This window comes from Manis javanica, chromosome X (genome assembly GCF_040802235.1).
Source record: "Manis javanica isolate MJ-LG chromosome X, MJ_LKY, whole genome shotgun sequence".
Taxonomy (NCBI): domain Eukaryota; kingdom Metazoa; phylum Chordata; class Mammalia; order Pholidota; family Manidae; genus Manis; species Manis javanica.
The window spans coordinates 137,232,904-137,249,522 of NC_133174.1; the positions used below are offsets into that span (position 1 = coordinate 137,232,904).

Genomic DNA, 16,619 nt, shown 5'->3' on the forward strand with positions numbered 1-16,619 from the left:
GACATAACTAGGTGAAAGGTGAAAAATGCCTTTGTGGTCTTTTTGGAAGCAAAGTTGCATGTGAATCTAAGGTGACATTGTTGTTGTGGTTAGTAGTCAGCCGAATGGTATTCGGCTGCTTGCAGAAGTACTTCCGGCTTGTTGAAATAGCCCGGAGTTCCAGCTCCCATAGCAGGGGCACGTGTACTGGCTAGCTGTGTGTGCTTGTGCCCAGGACTTATTCTTTCTAAACCTCAGTTTCCTTATCTGCTAAAGGAGGCATTGTGGAGATAATACCTTTGCTCATTTATGAGCTCTCAGGGTGGTGTCAAGAATACCAGTTGGTGGATAGTGGATATAAAAGTGTTTTAAGGACTGTAATGCATCATACAGATTATCTGGTCTTCCTTCCCAGATGGGTGGAGGCCACAGACCTGGAACCTCTTAGCCAGTGTTGGTGGATAGCAAAGACTGGGACCATATCTTGAGGGAACAGCAGATCAGAAGTAAGGCAAACATCCTGACGTGGAGCCAGAGGAGAGTAGGGAGACAGTACACAAAGCCAGGTGCTTTGGGGAGCCAGCAGAGCCAATGCATGGGGATGTTTGAAGGCAAGGATTTCCTGAGTGGACAGGAATTTCTGAGCTGGCGTGCAGGGGCTACTGACTTCTTTTTGCTTGGTGCCTGCTGTTGCTTATCTAGCAGCTTAGACCGAAGCTATTTTTTAAGTGGCTAATAACATAGGAGATAGCAAACCAAATGTGAGCAACCATTCTCATAAGATCTGGCAGGATTTAGGGACCAAGGCAACGGTACAAGGCCAGTATTAGCTAGCCCATGGTGCACCCAATTCAAAGGAGAACAGTGACTAGGCACTGTGATGGTTAATTTTATGTGTCAACTTGGCTAGGCTGTGGTGCCCAGTTGTTTGGTCAAACACTAGTCTAGATATGGCTGGGAAGCATTTTTTCTTTAGATTAAATGCGGTTAACATTTAAATCAGTTGACTTTGAGTAAGGCAATTGCCCTCCACAATGTGGACAGGCCTCAATCAGTTGAAGGCCTTAAGATCAAAACCTGGGGCTTCCCAGTGAAGAAGAAATCTGGCCTTAACTGAGTTCCCAGCCTGCCTGGCCTGCCCTGCAGATTTTGCACTCAAGACTGCAATATCAATTCTTACGTGAATTTCTGCCTGTTGGCCCATACTACAGATTTCGGACCTGTCAGCTCCTTCATTTGCATGTGTCAGTTATTTAAAATCTCTCTTTCTTCCCTCTTTCTCTCTCTCTGTCTATACACACACACACACATGCATGCATATGTATATATACATGTATACGTATATATATATATTCATATGTATGTGTATATATATATTTACATATGTGTATGTGTATATACACATCTATATCTATATATCTATCCCATTAGTTCTGTTTATCTGGAGAACCCTGACTGAAACAGACACCACGAAGATGGCAGTGTAGCTTAGAGGAGAGACAGTTGCGGGATCACAGAGAACCTTGAGTGAGCTGGCATTTTGAGTTCTTTTACCCAAGTTGTCATTCAGTCACAAAGTATTAACTGCCTCTCTGCTGTATCTACTAAGTGAGTATCTGTAGTTCCAAAGAGGTTGGTCAGCCCAACCTCGATTAGCTCAGATTCCCGAGAGATCAATCCCAGGCCTGAGTGGAAGGCCCTCTCTGTGGAGGCTGGGCATCCTCCACGAGGGGCTGGTGGCCCACCAAGAGAGGGTCTCCAGCTCTGTCAGGGTGATATAGGTCCTCTCACTCAGACGTGATGGAGTCGATGCTATTGGAAGTTAGTGCTCATGTGGTCTGGCTCCTCATCGTACAGGTGGGAAGAGTGAGCCTGAGAGAGAAGGAGCCGCTTTCCCAGGCCACCCAGCAAGGTAGTGGCACAGCCTGGCCTAGCATTCAGATTTCCACACAATAACTAAAGAAGACGAGAAAGGAGCAGGGAAGACAAAGGTTGTTTGGCAAACAGGAGTCTGAATTCCCATTGTGCTTTTCTTATGGGCCATTTAGTGAATGATTGTACCAAAGTTAGGAAGCATCCTATTTTTCACAGCTGGATAAAAAGGAAGGAAAATAGAAGAGTCTGAAAAGTAAAATGAAATAAATAGAAAACATATTTATAAGGGCCCTCATGGCTAAATCACAAAATTGAGATCATCAGTATAAATGGGTTTTATTGAAGAGCAACTTCCCTATGGATTTCCTTTAACAGCAAGAAAGCCTGCTGTCCCCAGTCAGGTCACCTTACTACCTTGGCAAAGGGTGTTTGCCTTGTTAAAATAAAGGTACACTTTGATTGTTGCAGGACCAGCTCTCTCTGTTTCTCCCCATATTTGTGGATCAAAGACCTGAATGTAAGATATGAAATGATAAAACTGTTAGAAGAAAACATAGGCAAAAATCTCTTGAACGTAAGTATGAGCAATTTTTTCCTGGACACATCTTCTTGGGCAAGGGAAACAAAAGCAAAAATGAACAAGTGGGACTACATCAAACTAAAAAGCTTCTGGAAGGCAAAGGACACCATCAGTAGAACAAAAAGGCATCCTACAGTATGGGAGAATATATTTGTAAATGACATATCCGACAAGGGGTTAACATCCAAAATATATAAAGAACTCACACACCTCAACACCCAAAAAGCAAATAACCTGATTAAAAATTGGGTGGAGGACCTGAACAGACATTTCACCAAAGAAATACAAATGGCCAACAAGCACATGAAAAGATGCTCCACATCACTAATCATCAGGGAAATGCAAATCAAAACCATAATGAGATATCATCTCACAGCAGTTAGAATGGCTACTATGCAAAGACAAGAAATAACAAATGTTGGCGAGGATGTGGAGAAATGGGAACCTTCCTACACTGTTGGTGAGAATGTCAGTTGGTGCAACCACTGTGGAAAGCGGTACAGAGGTTCTTCAAAAGAGTAAAAATAGAAATGCCATTCAATCTAGTATAATTCTGCTTCTATGAATTTACACGTCCCCCCAAAAAACCCTGATTCATAAAGGCATATGCACCCCTATGTTTATTGCCACACTATTTGCAGTAGCTAAGATATGGAAGCAACCTAACTGTCCATCAATGAGATGAATGGATAAAGAAGATGTAGTACATATATATAATGGAATATTATTCATCCATAAAAAGAAAAGAAATCCTGCCATTTGCAACAACATGGATGGAGCTAGAGGGGATTATGCTCAGTGAAATAAGCCACATGGGGAATCCAGAGGGTATTATGCTCAGTGAAATAAGCCAGGTGGAGAAAGACAAATACCGTATGATTTTACTTATATAAAAACAAGGCAAAACAGAAGGAACAAAACAGCAGTAACTCATAGACACTGAGAAGTGACTAGTGGTTACCAAGGAGGAGGAGTTAGGGCAGGTGGGGGAAGGATGGGGGGATAACGGGGCATCACAATGTAAGTCGGTCATGAGGAAGGTAGTACAGTGAGAATACAGTCAATGATTCTGTAACGTCTTTCTACATTGATAGATAGTAACTGCGCTAGAGAGGGTGAGCATTTAATAGTATGGCTAACTGTTGAACCACTCCATTGTACATTTGAAACCAATATAAGATTGTATATCAATGATACTTCAATGAGAAAAAACATGCTGTTTAATTCATAGTCACTTTGGAATGCATCAAAATGAGTCAGTAAAGATGATTCTCTTTCCCTTGCATTCAGTATTGCTGCTTTATACCTGTTTTCCATTTAGGATTTATTGGTGTAAATCCCCCTTTATGCATCATTGAGAGTGTTAGCAATTATGTGGCAGAATATAGTCTGCATTAGGCCTTCTAGGAGAGAGTGGATGACCTAGTAGGTTTTTCTGTATTTTATTTCTACTGTTCTTTGTGGAAAGGCCTTTTGGAATAAACCATCAAATTTGGGAAAGCAGCATTCTGCAGATGGCAGGTTTTATTACCAATAGCACTTCCTGCTTATAATTCAAGCTGAAAAGGGATTCCCATGTTATGCAGCCCCACAGCCCTTCCTGTGCAATACTGTTACAGGACTTCAGCAGCATCAGTGATTATTGGGCATTTTTGCTTAATCTCTTCATGCTTCACCTCAGTTAGAGATGTAGGCTGACAATCCCTACTTTGACCCAAAACACCAACACGCAAGAGTGAAATGGTCTTTTATTTTATTTCCCCAGATCAGAGTTCTCCTGTTTCCCTGTCAGTGCTGCCCTGGGTGTTACCTCTTTGAATTCAGATTTATCTGAATGAGGCATCTAGGAGAAGGTACATGGTAACTAGGAGATGGTTTCTATGGTAGTCTCCTTTTATTGGTGGTCTCCAGTCCTGACTTCCCAACTGTCTTGCCTTCAGGCTTTGGGGAATCAAAATTTGGGTGTGGTCATGGCCCGGTCACTGTTTTGGGCATTTCGTGATGTTATAACTGTTGAATCAGTAGGTTATACACCTAAAATGAATGTAATATTAAGGCAACTATAATAACAAATTTTTAAATAAATAAACAGAATGTTTGGAAGAGTGTTTATTTATTTACTTATTTTTAGGTTTTTAGTTTTATTTTTTCTGTTTTATTTTATTTCCAGCACTGGAAAATAAACCTGAAAATCTGGACAGGGAAAGGCCCAACCAATAGAAGTTGTCCTGGAATTGTGGAGCTCTCAATAATAAATGTCTCGGTGGTGTGTTTATTGCAGTTCCAATCCAATTCAGTTCAACAAATTTTTGTTGAATGCCTGCTGTGAACAAGATAAAGAATGAATAAGACATGGCTCTCACCCTCCAGGACTTCACAGTCTAACAGGGGAATCAACATGTACACTGTTAATTCTCAACAAGGAAGACAATAATAAAGGTATATACAGAAGTTTAGACAAGGTGCTATGGATATTAGAGGAGTGAAAAATAAACTAGGGAATCTGGAAAGCTTATTTTTGAAAGAAGCTTTTGAGCTTGGTCTTAAAAGATTGGTGAGACAACTACAGGAAGACACTGTAGTGAAAGACAGTTGAGGTTGAGGAACCACATGCCCTACAGGTGTGAAAGCCCAGGGAATGGTGATTGGTCCGGTAGGGCGGAGCAGTGAGTCTGACCCAGCTTACCAAGAGCCTCAGTACTAGGCTGAGATAGTCGGACTTGCTCTGTAGCTCAAAAAAGTGTTGGATTCCCACCCACCTCTGCGAGTGTAGAGGAAGTCTCTTCCCTGTCATGACAGCCTCTGGGTCTTAGTGGTCCCTTTATATGGATAGATACCTTCCAGTTACATTCGTATTCATTTGATGCAGATTCTTTATATGAGAAATACTTGCCTTTAAAAAACACAGTACATGGGATTACTTTAAACAGCTCCAATATATCAGTAATGCATTTAATGTGTTTCTCTCCCGAATAGTGTATATAACTACATGTACTTTAATTATATTGACTAAGATTACAATCCATTTTGCTATAACCCGAGAGTGGCTACTCTGAGCTGAGTGGCATTGCATTTGAAATTTGTCCGACTCTGTCAGCGGTTCCATTCACTTAGAGCTTATACCAAACCAGTTCTGGGTACTACATCAGGTTTCTCTTCTACTAGCCCTATTTATTTGTCTTCCCCTGGTATTTCTGTAAGCATGTCAGAATAAATTATATCAGATGCTTCTCTCTCGAAGATATGTTAACTTTGCTCCATCCCTCTTTCACCATTACCCTTGTCATCCTATTGCAAACAGGAATTAGCTTTGTTTGGCATGATTTGTGTTTGAAGAATCCATATTTCCCCTAGGTACTCATAAATGACTGCCTTAATAATTGTCCTCACAGCTTACCAGATATTGAAATTAAATTTATGAGTTTAATTCCCTGAGTTCCCTGGGGATTTTTTTTAAAAAGAAAAATGGAACAAGGCAGTTTCATGACTCACAGCAACTCTGACATAATAAACCAGTGTGATAAAGAAAAACATTTTGCAGGGAAACAAATTTCAGTTTTAGCCTTCCAAATGATTATTAAAAAAATTAACAAATAGTAAGATTTTTCTGAAATACCAAAAGACATCCTGTGTCCTTTAAAACTATTTATTTATTGCACTCACACATATTTTTAAGGAGCATAACAGATGCCTCAAAAATGTTAATCCACTAGTTTATAGTCCTTACTTTGTGCTGGCAAATGGAAATTTAATCTCTTTATATTCAAATTGTTGCACATTTGAAAAATAGCCCAATAATGGCACTTTTTAAAAGGTTATTTTGTAAGTACTATCGGTCAGACATATGCTAAAGTACTGTTTCAGGTTGCTGAGGCAACCTGCCTGCCAGAATTGTGGTTGACTATTTACAAGTTAATGATAATGCACTGACCTGAGACCTGAACCTGACCTTCAGTGATGCAGCACTGGTGCACTGGAGGGAGGCCGTGGTAGACCATAGCTACCTCTTCGTCTTTGTGAATGACTGGCAAGGGATTGACACACATCTGATAGCAAACAGATGCCTTGAAAGGAGTGGATGCATAGAACATTGAATAACACCCAGAGCTTTGGTCAAGTTTAGATTTCTAGAGTTGCCCAGCCAAGACTCTGCCTGCTACTGAAGCTAAGAATGCATGGAACGACTAGTTTACATCAGTCATGCTAGAGAAGTGACCAATTTTCTCTGACTGAAACAGTTTGGACTCAGCAACTGAGCAACATGCTGATGCTACAGTCCCTTCTCTTCACTTAATGTTCCACTGGAAAGTGGTAAGACATCTTTTCCTTTCCAAGCTGGTAGCAGCCCCTTCCCAGTGGCTTGGTCTACAGGCATATGAAGTTTAAGAGCACTTCTGTTGTGTAATCTCTTTCAGTTTGTATTCTGGAAGCTGTATGATGGCACCATTTGCTTTGGGGCCCATCATGACGATAATGCATAGGTTTTGACTTGTTTGTGTTAATGTTTTTATTTCAAAGACTGACACTGAGGGCCATGCAGCAACTGAGCAACAAGAGAATACCCCATCTGCAACCCGGGCTGGGATAATACTTACGGTGAGAGAACATGCGTAAATGATCTACCAACTTGACAGGAACGGATTCCAAATCTGGTACTCTGTGGCCTCATTCCTTGCCAGTGTGCCCCTGGAAGGGTAAGCCCATGGTGAGCGCCTTAGTTTGTTAGTGGAAAGGAAGCCTTGGTTTGGGGAGAAAGTATTTGGATGGCCTATTAAGAAGTCTTTCCATTTTCAATAGAGTAGGACAGTCTGCCTCAGAGCCTGTGGTATGGTCTTTTCTCTGGATGAGCACAATGACTCCCTCTCACACATTTTTCTGGTATTTATGCTGCATGAGCCCCTGCCACTCTCCTGAATAAACTTCCAGGTACTACCTGCATGCTGTGTTCCTGTGGAGGAATGGCAGTAATCTCTGCAAAGGTAAACAAACTGGAGCTTCTGTGGATAAAGCGTAAATGCAGTGAAGTGTGTGTGGCTGTAAGATTTAATGCCTCCACAGGTGATTTTTTTGGAGGGGGGATCTGGTATTTAATCAAATCTAGAGTCATTATGTAAATTGAATCACCTTGCAACACACTAGTAATTTTTTTATCGCATCGCCTTTTCATTTGACACTGCCTAGATACAAGTTGAGCTTGGAATTTCAGAGGTAGAGCACTGCTGATTGGAGACATATTAAGGAAAATGTACTATGGAAATGAGATAAAACCTTTATTATTGCTATTGATTGTCAACTGTGTATGTGTACAGGTGTCCCACAAGGGGATTTTAGAATAAAGTGTGCCTGTTCAAAGTCTTCTACCTTTCTGGAAGCCTCCAGTGAATTACAAGAAGCCTATTTTGAATGGACTGTATTAAAGCTACTCCTGTCAAATGGAAGAACTTTACACTGAATGAGATGTGTCCAAACTCTTCCTAACACAGGGGCCTCCTGTATACTTGTGTAGCCCATGTTGGCTTGGCCTCGGGTTACTAGCATGATGTCTGATGTTGGATTATTTATGCCATAAGGTTTATTTAAAATTGAAGGTAGTATTTTCATTCATCAACACTGGTTTTGATAGGTGTTTAAAAGGTGTAACGGGGTTGATGATCCTGGATAGACAAATTAATCCATCACCATATCACTGTTCATATTATGAGGCTGAGGAGGATAAAACCTGGTCAAGTTGGATTTCCCAGAAGGCACTTGGGCTTTTTGACCCTGTGATTCATAATAATCATGTCTTCATGAAAGCAGTGAAGCTAAATACTTTATCCGTAATCTAAAGAGTGAAATTAGAAAGGAGGCAAGACAGAAGATATGATGTTAAACTGACGTTGCTAAAGCAGAAGAAAGAGTACTTTCTATATCTTTTATTTCCTCTACTTCTCTATTTTACTCTCCCCATTTTCTCTTAACTCTTAATCTGAAAGAAATTCTTGAGAATATCCCTTTTCCTGCAGATAAAGACTCCATGAGCTCCCCCATCCATATGTTGAAAGATGGAGACCCCTGGTCAGCCAGGAAGTCTTTCCTCTAATCAGTCACCTGATGTCTTGCCCACTGTATCTTGCAAGCATGGAAGCCACCAACTTGGGCAAGTGCTCCTAATTTAGGCTCAATAGAGATGACCAGGCTTCCCCTACCTAGAATGCTACTTATTCCAGTGAAAACATTTCTTCTTTCTAAAAACACTTACTACACCATGCATCATAACGTGGCCTCAGAATGGGAAATCAAAATGGTGCAATCTGGGATTAAGATTGAAACGCCTTACCGTCCAGTTTCCCATTGAACTTATTTTTTGTTCTATGTTTACCATTGGTGCTTCAGTTTTCTCATCATTAATGGGGATAATAATCACTACCTACCACTAAGGGTTGGCATAAGGATTCAATAGGACGGTGGGTGTGAAAGTATCCAGTACTAGGTGTGGCTCAGAGCACATGCTCAGTGAGGCAAGGTTGAATCAGAATGATCTTATGGTTAGGGGGATAAAGGGTTGACTTTTGAGAGTTCCTTATATACTAGATACAAGTCCTTTGTCAGATAAATGGTTTGAAAATATTTTCTCCCGGTCGGTAGCTTGTCTTTTCATTTTCTTAATGGTGTCTTTCACAGAGCAAAACCTTTTTAAATATTGATGAAGTCCTATTTATCAAGGTCTCTTTTTATAGATCATGCTTTTGGTGTTACATCTAAGAACTCTTTACCTAACTCAAAATTAAGAAGATTTTCTCCTGTTTTTTTCTATTTTTTTATGATTTCATGTTTACATTTGGATCAAGTATCCACCTTGAGTTAAATTTTTTGTACAAGGTATGAAGATTAGGTCAAGGTTTTATTTTTGCATATGGGTATAAAATTGTTTCAGCCCCATTTGTTGAAAATACTGTCTTTACCCTACTGAACTGTTTTTGCACCTTTGTCAAAAATCAATTGGCCATGTTTATGTGAGTCTATTTCTGGACTTTGTCCTAATTCATTGATCTATGGTTCCTTCCCTTTGACAATACCACACTGTCTTGATTTACAGTAAGTTTTAAAATTAGATAGTGTTATTCCTCCAAATTTATTCTTCTGTTTCAAATTGTTTTAGCCCTTTTAGTTCCTTTGCTTTTATTAAATTAAAAAAAATAAATGTTACAATCTACATATATGAAATCACACACAAAAAAGTTCTGTTGAGCTATTGATTGGAAATGCATTAAATTTGTATATCAGTTTGGGAAGAATTGACATTTTTACTATGATGTTTCACTCAATCCATGAACACAGTATATCTCTCTACAGTTAGGTGTCTTTAACATTTCTTTCATCAATGCCTCATGGTTTTCAACATATAAAATTTGTACATATTTTATTAGATTTACATCTGAGTATTTCCTTTTGTTTGAGCTACTGTAAATGGTATATATACATATATCTTTTTTTAATTTTGGTTTCCAATGGTACATGAGGAGCATATAGAAATATGCTTTATTTTTGTATTTTGACTTTATATCCTACCACCATAGTAAACTCACATGTTATTTCTAGGATTTTTTTGTAGATTCCTTGGGATTTTCTGTGTAGACAGTTATGTTGCTTACAAACAGAATTTTCTTTCTTTCGTTCCAATACTTATACATTTTATTTATTTTTTCTTGCTTTGTTCCACCGACTAAGGCTTCCAGTATGATGTTGAATTGGTGATGAGAGAGGATGTTTTACATTGTTCCTGGTCTTAGGGCAGAAGCATTGAGTCTTCTTTAGTTAAGTACGATGTTATCAGGTTTTTTAGAAATGCTCTTTATCCGAAGGAAGTTTACTTCCATTCCTTTGCTAAGAATTTTCATCATTAATTTATGTTGACTTTTCTCAAGTGCTTTTTCTATATCAATTAATATAATCATGTAGTTTTTCCTCATTAGACCATTAATGTGGTAGATTACACTGATTGATTTTTCTATGATTAAATCAATCTTGTGATCTTGTGATAAACCCCACTTGACTATAGTATATTACTTCTTTACATGTTGCTGGATTTGATATGATAATATTTGTTGAAGATTTCTATGTATATATTGAGGGATATTGTTCTGTAGTTTGCTTTTTGGAACTGTTTTTGTCTGATTTTTGGCATCAGTGTTATGTTTGCCTCATTAAATAAGTTGGGAAACATTTCCTCCTTTTCATCTTTTTGGAAGAGATTGTGTAGAACTGGTGTTACTTTTGCATTAAATGTTATATAGAATTTGCTAGTGAAATCAACTGGGCCTGAAGATTTCTTTTTCAGAAGTCTTCAGCTATAAATTCAATTTGTTTAATAATTGTAGGACTGTTCAGTTTATCTTGGGTGAGTTTTGGTTAACTTGTGGTATTTAAGGACTCATTGCTTTTTTGATCTTTACCATAACTCTATGAAGTCAGCAAACCAGGTAGTCGTAATTTGCTGCTCAAAACAGTTTCTAGTACATAGTAGATGCTTAGTTAATACTGGGAGGATGAGTTTGTTAAATGAATTCCACCTTACAAATGTGGAAACTGTGGTTCAGAGTGATGAAACAAACTTTTTGAAATTTACTTAGCTCATAAGTGTCAATGCCAGGACTCAAACCCAAAAGCAAAAATAGCTTTTGAAGAAGAAGAGGAATTAAGAAGGGAGCTACTTCAGCATTTGTTTTGTGTCAGGTGCTGCTGTTGAACATGCCATAATATGGAGGTATTGCTGTCTCCATTTTAAAGTCAGGGGAAAGTAAGGCTCAGTATTGGTCAGGGCCCTAACAGAAAACATATGGCACAGTCAAATTAGGATAGTTTGAGGAGGGTTTAGTAAAGTGACTATTTACAACATGTAGGAGGGATGTAAGGAAACCACAGGGCTAGTGAAATACCCTAGGGCTATTTAAATAAATAGCTCCACCAGGCCCAAAGGGGTGAAGGAAAGGAGAGTCTAGGACGTGTTTCTAGAAGGAGAGACCTCTAGAGTGAGCAGCCTAGAGAAGAGCAGGGCTTTGGCCAAGGCACATGGCTGACCCCCCACAGGGTGACTCCACAGGGAGGAAGCTGAGAGGAAGCTACAATCTTTGATCACCGGCCAGAGTTCCTTTCTGGCCAAACCCAACTAAGAAGCCAGTGGCCGGCGACACCTATTGATACAATCCATACCAGGCAGTTTCCTGGGGAGGAAAGTAGGATAGAGGGAGAATCTAGAGACCAAAGATGTTAAGTAACTTATACACAGTCACATGGCATCCTGGTAAGAGACAGGTTTAGGATTCAAGTTTCAGAACTCCAGTTCTTGACACTACACTTGTGCATCTTCCCCAGGGGACTTTGGGGTCAAAGTGTCAGAAGGGGACCTGTAATAAATCCCCCAATATGTGTATGTTCTTATTTTTTTTTTGAGAGGGCATCTCTCATATTTATTGATCAAATGGTTGTTAACAACAATAAAATTCTGTATAGGGGGGTCAATGCTCAATGCACAATCATTAATCCATCTCAAGCCTAGTTCTCATCAGTTTCTAATCTTCTGAAGCATAATGAACAAATTCTTACATAGTGAACGAATTCTTACATAGTGAATAAGTTCTTACATGGTGAACAGTACAAGGGCATTCGTGTATGTTCTTATTTTATTTCTTTTTGCCCTGCAATGTAAATGCAGTTGCTTTGGTCTCATAAAGTGGCATCAGGGGACTGGAGAAGAGTGAGAAAGAGAATACTGGGAGGTGGAAGGAGTTCTATCTGAGGGAGGAGCCAAGAAGAGCAATGGAAGTTAGGGGAGAGAATGCAGGAACTGAATCCTGAGCCGGCCAAAAGCAAGCAGATGAGTCAGGCTACAAATACTGAGTGAGTGCGTGCTAGGTGCCAAGTGCAGAACTTGACAGACTGAAAGGTTCTAAAAAGAATCAATGTTGAGTAAAAAGGAAAGAAGCCTCTAAGGAGTTTGTGTCATGGAGGGGCCAGAGGTGAGAGGTTTTGTGCACTAGGACTCTCGAATTCAGTGCATAAGCACTGGCTCCAGACCTGGATGGCTGCCTGGAGCAGCCTCAGGAGTCCTTGTTAAGAGCCTGGCTAGCTAGTGGGTAAAATAGGTAAAAATAGAAGGAGATGAGTGAGGTGGCCTCTATGGCTTAGCGGGCACATGCAGTTTGCTTAGGTGTGTGTAGCCTGTATCTTAAAACCCCTCACATTGGGTAAGGCAGGCCAGTTTACAACCAAAGGGCACTGAGATAGGGCTGTGGACTCTGAAAGGGAGAGGAATTGGAGACTCTTCAAAACTAAGGACTAGACCTCCCTGCTTCCTTACTTTGACTTCTACAATGACAGCCACAGGCAATGACACCCAGTCTGGTCTCCTCTGAGCTACTCTTGGGTCCCCATATCCGTCCATGTTTTCCTGTGGGGGCTCTGGTAGCCTGGGAGCTGGTTTGAGAAAGACTGCCTTGTCCACCAAATCTTGCAGTATCTAAGTCAGTAGTTTTCAACCCTGGGTGAACATTAAGATCATCAGTGGGTAGGGACAGCTTCATAGCCATGTGACCAGTGCAATTACACAGGGTCCCATGCTCAGAAGGGGTCCCATGCTCAGAAGGGGTCCCATGCTGGAGTTAATGCTCTATAGTTGCCATTTGAAATTCTAATAATAATTTTATCTTTGAAACTGTGTTTTGTAACTGAAGTCCCGTGGGACAAAAGAACATGTACTAGGAAAGGCTTGGAACCTTGATTAACATATGGTTGTACCTCCCACTGCCTCCCTATTACCTTCAAGATGGATTGTTGACTGCCATTCCATTAATTCCTAGTGCCCTGGGCCCCCTTCACCTCCCACCATCTACGGCCATCCATTCCCCAGCGGGAGTCTAGATGTGGGGAGGGTCAAAGTCAGGTACATGCATCCTGCAGCCCCTCATGGTGGGGCATGGCAATGACCATCCTTGAACCTGGTTCACAGCACCAGTCGTATTCAGTGGGCAAGTGAGCCTCTTCCCTATGCCTGATTCAGGTACTGGTGCATCATTTTGGAGAGGTGGTAATACCCTTGGGAGGTACCTACATGTTGTCAGGGTGGCAGGCTCATGAGAAGGGAGATAGCTGGATCAATTTCCCTTCCCTTTGACAATGCACAGCATGTCAGTCCAGCAGCTGGTGGAAGGGGAGACCCAACAGTTGTGAGGCCCACGCAGATGACATAAGTCATTGGGTGGGGTTCCAGGTGTCTGTAAGGGTCTACACCTGCCCCATGAGTATCCCTGTGCCCTACAGAATATCCTTTGTGTCTACTCCATATCTGGGTGACACTATCTTCCTTCTTCCAACTTTCCTGAATATGGCTAATGTTCATCTCTTTTAGTCAGTTCAAGGCACCTTGCAAGGATGAGACATGAAATACAAATTATACAGGTTTGGTATGATTCTGCATATATGTTAAATGCTCTGATATTTTTATTTGAAACTGGCATTGCACAATGTAAAGACAAACAGTAAAATGCATGTTCATGATTTAAAATTTTACTTTTCCTTAACTTAGAATGACATTGAATAGCAAATAGAAAATACCATGGCAACACCATGAATGATAGACCACAGAAGAAAGAAAAAATCCTGGTATTTTAGTACATTTTCCCCTGCTTTTTGAACAAGGGGCCCTACATTTTCATTTTGTCTTGGGCCTCACAAATCATGTATCCAGTCTTGCCTGGATGTATATTTAAAACATATGGATGCATCCAACTTAATTGATATTGGCTAGGGCTCCAGGCATCTGTATTTTTAAAGGCACCACAGAGAGTCTGTCATAGAAAAAAATTACAAATAAGCAAGGAGGGAAAGCTGAAACCCTGTGATACTAGGTTAGAGTCGGGGAGATCCACATGGAATAAACACGTCTGTACCTATCTATGTAAAGATATATACATATAAAGATAAATGCAGAAATAAATATTGATATATGTGTATACATGGATTATTTTACACACGTGTGTTTTCCAGCTCTGTCCACTGATAGGGCCTAAAAGCACCCATATTCAAGTAGAATTGAGCTCACCTAGCACTGCATTTTGTTTTCTACATACCATTCTCAAATTAAAAAACTAGGCCTAGTAATAGTTTTTGAGAGCAAGATATTTGCATAGCTTCAAAATATCATCCCCAACATATTCGTTAATTACTGTGGTGGTTTTAACACGTGTCCACAAATTCTTTGATACTCCTTCCTCCAGGAGGTGGAGATTAATTCCCCTCCATTCAGTGTGGGCTGGACTTAGTAATTCAGTCCTAACAGGTATGGAAAGGGAAATATAGTGGTTTTACTATTTCCTATTTATGTTTTCTACTTAATATATAAGTAAGTCGAAAATAGAAGTAGAGAAAGACGTGTTATGCAAATATTGTTCAAAAAGAAAGTGGGAGTAGTTATGTTAATATCAGATAAAGTAGACTTCAGAGCAAGGAAAATTACTCCCCCACTCTTTTTCCTGCCTTCTCCAGTTTTTTGTTGTTGTTGTTGTTATCATTAATCTACAATTACATGAAGAACATTATGTTTACTAGGCTGTCCCCTTCACCAAGTCCCCCCCACATACCCCTTCACAGTCACCGTCCATCAGCGTAGTAAGATGCTGTAGAGTCACTACTTGTCTTCTCTGTGTTGCACAGCCGTCCCTGTGCCCCCCAACCCTTCTCCAGTTTTAAGAGAGATTTTATGTGATTCCATTTTACCTCCTGTCTTAAAATATCAATTATACATTCTTTTACAATTTTTAGTGGTTGCCTTAGAGTTTTCAATATACATGTTAAACTAAGAGTGCGTCTTCAAATAACATTATACCACTTTACATGCAGTGTAGGTGCCTTATAATATTTTCAAATCTTTCCTCTATCTCTTGTAACATTGTTGTAATTTATTTCACTCATCCATATGCTATAATCAACCAACATATTGTTAGTATTATTACTTTAAATAGTTATCTTTTAGAGCAATTAAAAATTCAAAAAATGAAAGATTTTAATTTACCTTCATTTGTCCTTCCTCTGACATTCTTCCTTTCTTTATGTAGATCTGAGTTTCTGACCTCTATCATTTTCCTTCCCCCTGAAGAACTCCTTTTAAGATTTTGTGCAGAAAAAGTCTATTGTCATTTTCATCAGTTTGGTTTTTCTGAGAAAGACTTTGTTTCTCTTTCACCTTTGAAGGATAATTTTGTTGGATATATAATCTGGGTTGGCTTTTTCTTCTTTCAACACTAAGTCTTTCACTCCACTGTCTTCTTGTTTGCATGGTTTCTGACTAGAGCTCTAAAGTAATTCTTATACTTGTTCCTTTGTAAGATTCCCCGCCCCACCTCACTCTGTCTTCTTTAAAGATGCTTTGTCTTTAGTTTTCTGCAGTGGAAGGAATGCCCTTCTCCAGTTGAGATAAGGTGCTGACAAAGTCTTTTCCCCAGTAGAGTTATGGAGAAGGCTTTAGGCATAATTCACAATGATTCTTCTTTCCCTCCCCTGCCACAAGAGAATTTTCAGATCTTTACCCTGAGAACTTGATAGATTTCCTGAAATTTTGGGTGTGCTCCTGTGCTGCAGTCCTCAGAAATTTCTCTTTCACAGTAGTCCACACTGAGTCTTCAGCAATTTTTCATAATGACCATTTTTGGTGTTCCTACTAGTTTATGATCCCAGGGGTTTCTTCTCCTGGTAAGTAAATTGCAGCTGTATCTCTCTGGATGATCCTGACTCTGAATTTTAGGGTGGTGGTTTGCCCTGCAACCTCAGTTTTCTGATGGACTCAAGAAAAGTCATTGATTTTTCAGTTTGTTCACTCTTTCTTTTAAGGAAGGGCATGATGACTTCCCAGCTCTTATCAGAGCTGAAATCAGTAGACTATTTCTAAGTTTATATGAAAAGGCACAAGACCTGAAATAGCTAAACCATTTTGAAAAAGAAGAATAAAGTGGAAGGAATCAGACTACATGGTTTCAAGATTTATAATAGGTCTACATTAATCAAAACGGTGTGGTTTGGCAGAAGGATCCAATCAATGGAGCAGAATAAAGAATCTAGAAATAGACCTACACAAATATGCCCAGCTGATTTTTGAAAGTTGCAAAAGTCATTAAATAAAGGAAGGATAGCCTTTTCAACAAACAGTGTGGGA

The 16,619-nt window shown here is 39.8% G+C and overlaps 1 long non-coding RNA gene across 6 annotated transcripts in view; it reads left to right on the forward strand.

The window, feature by feature from the left end:
- LOC108385828 (uncharacterized) overlaps window positions 1-9,659 on the forward strand; it is a 72,010-nt gene extending 62,351 nt beyond the window's left edge. For 4 of the 6 annotated variants that reach the window (XR_005060602.2, XR_012127593.1, XR_012127596.1 and 1 more), the window contains exons 6-7: window positions 4,605-4,873; window positions 6,953-9,659. This is a non-coding gene — a long non-coding RNA (uncharacterized lncRNA). Of the gene's footprint in view, window positions 1-2,322; window positions 2,429-4,604; window positions 4,874-6,952 lie in introns of all 6 variants that reach the window. The other 2 variants (XR_012127595.1, XR_012127594.1) reach the window with 2 other exon arrangements.
- The last annotated feature ends 6,960 nt before the right edge of the window (window positions 9,660-16,619 follow it).